This window comes from Tachyglossus aculeatus, chromosome 19 (assembly GCF_015852505.1).
Source record: "Tachyglossus aculeatus isolate mTacAcu1 chromosome 19, mTacAcu1.pri, whole genome shotgun sequence".
Lineage (NCBI taxonomy): Eukaryota > Metazoa > Chordata > Mammalia > Monotremata > Tachyglossidae > Tachyglossus > Tachyglossus aculeatus.
The window spans coordinates 27,496,500-27,505,631 of record NC_052084.1 but is presented as its reverse complement, the minus strand read 5'-3'; the positions used below and the strand labels follow the sequence as shown (position 1 = coordinate 27,505,631).

The 9,132-nt window shown below is 42.9% G+C and overlaps 1 non-coding gene across 1 annotated transcript; it reads left to right on the top strand.

Moving 5' to 3' along the window:
• Positions 1–3,075: 3,075 nt before the first annotated feature.
• Positions 3,076–3,214, top strand: LOC119941049. The gene has a single exon (XR_005455087.1). It is a non-coding gene; the product is annotated as a small nucleolar RNA SNORA7 (small nucleolar RNA).
• The last annotated feature ends 5,918 nt before the right edge of the window (positions 3,215–9,132 follow it).

The window sequence follows — 9,132 nt, the reverse complement described above, 5'->3', positions numbered from 1 at the left end:
AGCGCTCTGCACACAGCAAACTCTCAATAAAGTACGATTGAGTGAATTTTTATCAAATGAGAGGTAGGTCATATCTCCTGGACAGATCACAGACTTTCTCTGTGTCTGATCTCGTTACCTCTGTCTTGGAGCGGCAGAATCATCAGGAAGTAGAATCTGACCTTCTGAATCAACTTGGAAAATGGAAAGATTTCAAGTTCTACCCAGAGGAAATGGCAAGCCTATTAAGTGGTGTGTCTCTAAGCATGACCAGGTTCTATTTAAGGTTGTAATAATAATAATAATAATAATAATAATTGTGGTACTTGTTCATTCATTCAATCGTATTTATTGAGCACTTACTATGTGCAGAGCACTGTACTAAGCGCTTGGGAAGTACAAGTTGGCAACATATAGAGACGGTCCCTACCCAACAACGGGCTCAGAGTCTAGAAGACTTGTTAAGTGCTCATTATGTGTCATGCACTGTTCCAAGTGCTGGGGAAGACACAATATAATCAGATCAGACACTGTCCTGTCTCACACAGGGCTCACACTTTAATTCATAAAAATAATAATTGCGGTATTTGTTAAGCACTTACTATATGCTAGCATTTTACTAAGCACTGGGGTAGATACAAGCTAATCAGGTCTCTAGTGGGGCTTGCAGTCTAAATGGGAGGGAGATTGGGTACTGAATCCCCATTTTTACAGATGAGGGGACTGAGGCACAGAAAAGTGAAGTGACTTGCCCTATTTCACCCAGCACTAAGTGGCAGAGCCAGCCAGGAAAGAAGGAAGGAAGGAAAGAAAGAAAAAAGGAAAGAAAGAAAATAGGAAAGAAAGAAAAAAGGAAAAAGAAAGGAAAGGAAAGAAAGGAAAAAGGAAAAAGAAAGGAAAAAGGAAAAAGAAAGAAGGAAAGAAAAAAAGAAAGAAGAGAAAGAGACAAAGGGAGAGAGAAAGAAACACCAAGGATCCCTCTCCTAAAAGACCTTACTAGCTGATTGACTCTAATTCTCAAATGATTCTGAGAAAAGCAGTCCTAAGGATTCTGGTAGTACCAGGCAGAACCTGTATCATGAGTAAGTTTCTTATTTGCCATGCAGTTCTTTGGTCCATCAGTTCTTTGTTTTTTATAATAATAATAATGGCATTTTATTGAGTGCTTACTATGCGCAAAGCACTGTTCTAGGCGCTGGGGAGGTTACAAAGTGATCAGATGGTCCCATGGGAGGCTCACAGTCTTCATCCCCATTTTACAGATGAGGGAACCGAGGCACAGAGAAGTTAAGTGACTTGCCCAAAGTCACACAGCTGACAAGTGGTGGAGCCAGGATTTGAACCCATGACCTCTGACTCCCAAAACCGGGCTCTTTCCACTGAGCCACGCTGCTTCTCTTTTTATGATATGTGCTTACCATGTGTCAAGCACTGTTCTAAGTGCTGGGATAGATACAAGCTAATCAGATTTAACAGAGTCCATGACCCTCACGGATCTCACAATCTTACTTCCCATTTTATAGATGAGTTAACTGAGGCACAGAGAAGTGAAGTGATTTGCCCAGGGTCACACAGCAGACAAGTGGCAGAGCTGGGATTAGACCCAAATCCTTTTGACCCCCAGGCCCCTGCTCTACCCCCAGACCATGTTGCTTCTCTAAGCTCTCAATAAATACAATTGCCTATTATTGCCTATTAGGGTGTCTCTTTGCTGAGCTAAGAAGGGAAAAAAACAGATCAACAGTGTAGCCTACTGGGTAGAGCATGGGCCCGGGCATCAGAACCGGTTCTAATTCCAGCTCTGTCACTTGTCTGCTCTATGACCTTGGTCAAAGTCAATTAACTTCTCTGTGCCTCAGTTACCTCATCTGTAAAATGGGGATTAAGACTGTGAGCCCTACATGGAACATGGATATAGACTGTGAGCCCCACCTGATTATCTCATACCTACCCCAGTGCTAATGCAGTGCTTGGCACATAGTGAGCACTTAAATACCATAAAGAAGCTCTCCTCCATTGCTATCCAAAGACGTCATTTTGACTCTGCATGAGTTTGTAATAATAATAATAGTAATCTTTTATAAACAGCTTAACATGTACTAAGCACAGTACTAAGCACTAGGTTAGAGACAAGATAATCAGGTTAAAATCCCTGTCCCACATGGGGCTCACAGTCTAAGTAATAGGAACAACAGTTATTAAATCCTCATTTTACAGATGAGGAAATTAAGTGACTTGCCCAAAGAGTAACACGAAAGATTAGCAGCTTGCTGATTTCTGACCCCGGTTACAAATGAGAATTTCTGGGCAATTTTCGCTTTTCAAATTCCATCAGTTAAAAGTTCACAAGTCTCCCTAGGCGATAAGTACAGTGTTCTGCATATAGTAAGCACTCAATAAATACAGTGTCTGACAAACTCTTTGTGGGCAGGGAATCTGTCTGTTTATTGTTATATTGTACTCTCCCAAGCACTGATTACAGTGATGTGGACACAGTAAGAGTTCAATAAATACAAATGAATAATGAATGAAATTCCCAGTTGCCTTCAAACCGCCATCCAAGAAATTAAAGGCAAAGGACGCGGGACTGTTGGAAAACATAAAACCCTGCTCTAAAACAGAGATCATCTTGCCTTCAGTTTGGAAACTCCCAGCTTCAAAGACAGTAGTACATTTAAAAATAAATATTGGCAGGCTTTTATGTATTTGACACTTTCATAGATGCAATTAAGAGAGCTCAATAAAACACATAATAGAAAAGGGAAATATTAAAGGGGCCATTCTGCCCAGAGAGTGTGAGTGAGGATAGTTCTTTCTTTTTGGGTCTACTTCACCAGGGGGGATTTAAGCCCCCGAAAAAGATTTGGCCTCTTTTCAGAGCCTGGTCAGGTCGATCTTCTAAGGACAGAATAGCAGTGGATGCTTAGAGTAGCTAGGCTAGAAACGTCATCTGCCTCAAACATCCGGCTGGCTTTTCACCAGGGCTCTACCTCCCACCCACAGAGCCAATCCATCGACAATATTTATTGAGTGCTTACTATGTGCAGAGCAATTTACTGATGGCAATAATAATAACCATAATTGTACTGATACACTCCCCTCTCAGGGTCGCACCTGGAGAGTTTCCAAGTACTCTCCCAGTCTCGGCTAAGGGAGGGAGAGTCAAGCAGAGGCCTACCCGTTCCATTCCTAGCCTGGGCAGTGGCTAGTAAGTGGAAGGCAATCTGCTACAAGTTAAAACTCAGCCGTACCTGGCAGCAGCGACATGGGAGAGAGTCACGGGCAGAGACTCGAGTTTACTGCGCGGAAGGCGGCAATGTTAAACCATTTCTGGATTTTTACCAAGAAAACTCTATGGATCCACTACCAGAAAAACTGCAGGTGGAGAGTGGGGATTTCTGGGAGAGGTGTGTCCATGGTGTCGCTAAAGGTCAGAAATGACTTGACGGCACAAGACAAGACTGATACAATTACTGTTATTACTATATAATTACTATAATTATATAACAAGCTGGACAATGTACTAAGCACTGGGGTTGATAAAGCATTATCAAGTTGGGCACAGCCCCCGTCCCTCATGGGGCACACAGTCTCAATCAATCACTCTAATGGTGTTTATTGAGCACTTGTGAGGATGTGGGAGAGTTCAATACAGCGGAGGTGGTAGGCACAACCCCTGACCCCAAGGAGTTTACAGTCTGGAGGAGAGAGCACTGAACTAAGTGCTCAGGAGTGGACAATACAATAAAGTAGGTAGCCCCAAACCCTGCCTATAAGAATCTTCTATTCAACAGGGGGTACGAGACAGTCAAACCAATTACAGAGAGGGGAAATGCAAGAGTATAATGTGCGATGGGGCTGGGTGTGGAATGAATATCGATTGCTTAGGAGTAATAATAATAATAATAATGATAATAGTTGTGGTATTTCAGAGCTTACTATGTGCCAGGCACTGTACTAAGTGCTGCGGTAGATTCAAGATAATCAGGTTGGACACAGTCCCTGTCCCATATGGGACTCACAGTCTTAATCCCCATTTTACAGATGAGGTAACAGACCCAGAGGAATTGAGTGACTTGTCCACTGTCACAAAAGCCTGACAATTAGCAGAGCCAGGATTAGAAACCAGGTCCTCTCACTCCCAGGCCCGGGTTCTTTCTACTGGGCCACAGGCTTCCGGAGCTCTAGAAATATGATCCCAGGGTGGCTCAGTGGAAAGAGCATGGGCTTTGGAGTCAGAGGTTCAAAGCCTGGCTCCACCAGTTGTCAGTTGTGTGACTTTAGGCAAGTCACTTAACTTCTCTGCGCCTCAGTTCCCTCATCTGTAAAATGGGAATTAAGATTGTGAGCCCCCTGTGGGACAACCTGATCACCTTGTAACTTCCCCAATGCTTAGAACAGTGCTATGCACATAGTAAGCGCTTAATAAATACCATCATTATTATTAGTATCCCGTTTAACTAGCCATATCATCTTCTCCAAAACCGAATCAATTTGTACGTTACATTCCCACCAATCCTTTCTGAGCATGCTCTGGTTTTGAGCCGGCTTATCTGTACAATACCCGTGATATAGCCCATGGAATTACAGTAAGAAATATTTCATTTTTCTCCTGCCACTAAACCTGGTTACTATCACCCTGGAGAAAGAGAACTTCCTGGCTCTCTCAGTTGCACTGCAGTTTCGGGCCCGAGTGGAAACTACCGCAAAGAAAGTTCTGAAAAGACATCTTGAAATTCACACCGATACTGCCATCTCTCCCCAGGACTTGAAGTGCCCAGCATGACTTAATCAGTTGCACTTTATTCATTTCTTTCACTCAGTAGGAAGTGACAGATTTTTTATTCTTCCCAAAAGGATTGGATCTTTAAAGATCCAATCATCCCAATAATCCCCATGCTCCTATTACCACCTTGATTATTTCTTTCATGGCCAATAAATACCAACAAAGTGTAAAATGGTATGGAGGGTGTATGTATGTGTGTAGTGTGGAGCGGGGGAGGAAAAAAAATACATACTGCACCCATTTTCTGCGTTTTTATCATTAACCGCTGGTGCATAAACTGAACGTACAATGGGGCGAGAGGCTGGATAAATCATTTATTTCCATTCGTTATTGATGACATTTCATAACTCATTTGTGGCTCTGCTCTGCTCCGTCACTTGTGAATTATGAGGTCATCAATCATGACTGAAAATAAATGATTTATGGAAGCCACTATTGTATATTTTAGGCACCGCATACCATAAACACACACTATTGATTTCTAATATCGTTACATTATGTTCATCATGTGTGTGGGACTGTGATGTTACTCTCACAATTGATGCTGCTTTGTGGGAATTTTGGGGTTTCTTGGTTAATCGACCACATCCTCGGCAAATAATCACTACCCGTCCCCGCTGTTTACACCTGGACTTAGTATCTGCCGCTTCACAGAACTGTCAAATCCTTCTTGTGGGCAGTGATAACAATAAGTATAATAAAGTATTTGGTTAAGCGCTCTATCAACTCTGTTGAATCAGCGTGGCTCAGTGGAAAGTGGAGTCAAAGGTCATGGGTTCAAGCCCCAGCTCTGCCAATTGTCAGCTGTGTGACTTTGGTCAAATCACTTAACTTCTCTGTACCTCAGTACCTCATCTGTAAAATGGGGATTAAGACTGTGAACCACCACCCCCCGACCCCCTGTGGGACAACCTGATCACCTCATAACCTTCCCAGCGCTCAGAAGCACATAGTAAGCGCTTAATAAATGCCATCATTATTGTTATTATTCTACTCTCCCCAGCGCTCAGTTCAGTGCCCTGCCCACAGTAAGAGCTCCATAAATGCCATTGGCTAATTAGGGAACGTTATCTGATTTCTGCTGACCTCTCTGAGGTCCATGTGGTGAAAATTGGAGGAGTGAGGAGATTGTGCTTTGATGGCAGTCAGCTCTCTCTTGGACAGGGCACGGGCCTGAAGTCAGAGGGACCTGGGTTCTAATCCCAGCTCTGCTGCACGTCTGCTGTGAGACCTTGGCTAAGCCACTTCACTGGGCCTTGGCTGCCTCATCTGGAAAATGGGAATTAAAAGTGTGAGCGTCATAGAGGATAGGGACTGTGTCCAACTTGATTTGCTTGAAGCCGCCCCAGCATTTAGTACAGTGCATGGAACATGGTAAGCGCTTAAAAGTATTATTATTATTTGGGGAAGGAGTTCCAAGCCTTGGGGCGACTTTGGGCAAGTCACTTAACTTCTCTGTGCCTCAGTTACCTCATCTGTAAAATAGGGATTAAGACTGTGAGCCCCACGTGAGACAACCTGATCACCTTGTATCCTCCCCAGCACTTAGAATAGTGCTTGGCACATAGTAAGCACTTAACAAATGCCATTATTATTATTATAAGCAGAGGGGGTGTCAGAGGTGGGGGAATCACAAATGGGAGCGGTTAGGAGGTCAGCTTGGGAAGACCTAAGACTGCAAGCCCAGGGTAGCAGGGGAAGAAGACACAAAAGAAGAGAAGCAGCGTTGTCTACTGGTTAGAGCACAGGCTCAACTTCCCCTCCCCTCCGCCTCGCCTCACTCCCTTTGCTCTAGTCCCCTCTCCCCACCCCACAGTACTTATGTAAATATCTATAATTCTATTTATTTATAGTGATGCCCGTTTAGCTGTTTTGATGTCTAGACTGTACGCCTGTGTGCAGGGATCGTCTACCTTTATTGCTGAATTATACTTTCCAAGAGCTTAGTACAGTGCTCTGCACAAAGTAAGCCCTCAATAAATACGACAATGAATGAATGAAAGGACCTGGGTTCTCATCCCCACACTGGGAAAGTCATTTCACTTCTCGGGGCCTCAGTTTCCTCAACAGTAAAGTGAGGACTAAATTGCTGTTTTCCCTTCTACTTAGACTGGGAACCCCATGTGGGACAGGGACTGTGTCCAACATAATTAATAATAATAATGGCATTTATTAAGCACTTACTGCATGCCAAGCACTGTTCTAAACCCTGGGAAGGTTACAAGGTAATCAGGTTGTCCCATGGGGGGCTCACAGTCTTAATCCCTCTTTTACAGATGAGGGAACTGGGGCACAGAGAAGTTGAGTGACTTGCCCAAAGTCACAGAGCAGATAAGTGGCGGAGCAGGAATTTGAACCCATGACCTCTGACTCCAGATCCCGGGCTCTTTCCACTGAGCCACGCTGCTTCCATAACTGGTACTGGTCCCAGTGCTTAGAATGGTGCTTAACATATAGTAAGTGCTTGACAAGGATCATAAAAAGAGGCAATGGATGGATGTATACAACACTAATTGGGACATTTAGATGAGAGTGGGAGGGGGAAAATGGGATGCTAGTTGTAGCGCGCTGAAGGATATGTTTTGGTATTGGTGAAACTTGAGAGTGTCTGTAGGCAGAGGGAAATGAGAGTTATAGAGGTGTATAGTCTATGCACAGCTGTAAATAATAATAATTGTTGGGGGTCTATTAAGCGCTTACTATGTGCCAAACACTGTACTGGGGAAAATACAAGATCATTTCCACATGGAACTCACAGTTTAAGTAGGAGGGAGAAAGGGGATTGAATCCCTATTTTACAGCTCAGGGAACTGAGGCACAGAGAAGTTAAATGATTTTCCCAAGGCCGTACAGCAGAAAAGTGGTGGAGCTGGGATAAGAATCCAGGTCCTCTGATTCCTATAACTGGGGCTCATTCCACTTGCCCATGCTGCTTCAGAGAGGAGAACAGTATAAAAGTATGACCATGAGAAAATATTTTTATTCTCACCGGGCATTAGATTTTTTCAGTTATTACAAAGGGGCTAAATGGAATCCAATAGAGCAAATTAATTTAAACAATGTTGGCCACTCTGGATACAAATTAATTTAAAGAGGATAAAAGTGAAGGAAATTAATAAATGTTATTTGAAGATTAAAAAGCAGACTCTTGGGGCAACTCTGATTTAGATTGTATTAAAGAGATTGTTTTAAGGGCCCACCTCCATTTCAGAGCCTGGAGTTAAGACTGCTTTACTTTCTGGCTCTCTCCCACACTCAGTCCCTGATATTTTTGTCTGTTAGTTTAAAATGAGGCTTGTGGGGGAAAAAAAAAACCCACCAGAAAAAACCCACAAGTTTAAAGAAGGCAATCAAAAACATATTGAAAATCAAACCTAGAATGAGGGCATTGAAAAATGCAAAACCTTTCAGCTATTCATAATTACAAATGTAATTGCTATTTTAACATGTTTTGCTTCTTCCAAAGAAACACTGAGTGATGAGTTGAACTTCAAGGAGTCTTAAATCACAGTGAAGTTTTTCGGCAGCAGATCAAAACCATATACACAATCCAAACAACCCGGCTTTCTTTTTTTTTCTTAATAGTATTTGTTAAGTGCTCGCTATGTGTCAAATACTGTTCTAATCGCTGGTGTGGGTGCAATAATTAGGTCGGAAATAGTCTGTGTCCTGCACGGGGCTCACATATCTTCACTTCTCCATATCTACACTTTCTAATATTTTAGCTGATAAACATGTTCCTTTCTGAGCACGTTCATGTAGTGAAGGGTGACCAGCTGCTCTTAATCTCAAAAAAGGATAGACTTATGCTATTGAGTCATCTCCGACCCATGAACGGTGCCATGACCTCCTCCTATCCCGTCCAGCTTTCTACTTCCTTGTTGATCCTATAGTCCTCCAATCCCTCCTGATCTTGTTTCTATTCTTTCCGTCCCACTGGATAAAAATGTTTGTTCTCTTCTAGAAATAATACATGTCAGCATGGTAAATGGCTGCTATCCCAGGGCAAGTAATGATTTATGAGTTTCAAGTCGTAAATAACGTTGACTGGTTCTGTGTGACTGCCGGCGTAACCTATGGGTGAGGGGGTGGGAGGAGGAGGAGGTAGGCTGGTAAAAACATTGCCATCACATAACTACACTGCGCTCTCTGCAAGGTTGTAACATGGAGGGGACAAGGTGTTTGTATAATTTATTTGTATAATAATAATAATAATGATGATGGTACTTGTTAAACACTTACTATGTACCCAGAACTGTTCTAAGTGCTGGGGTAGATACAAGTTAATCAGGTTGGATGCAGTCCCTGTCCCACATGGGGCTCATGCTCTTAATCCCCATTTTATAGATGAGGCAACTGAGGCCCAG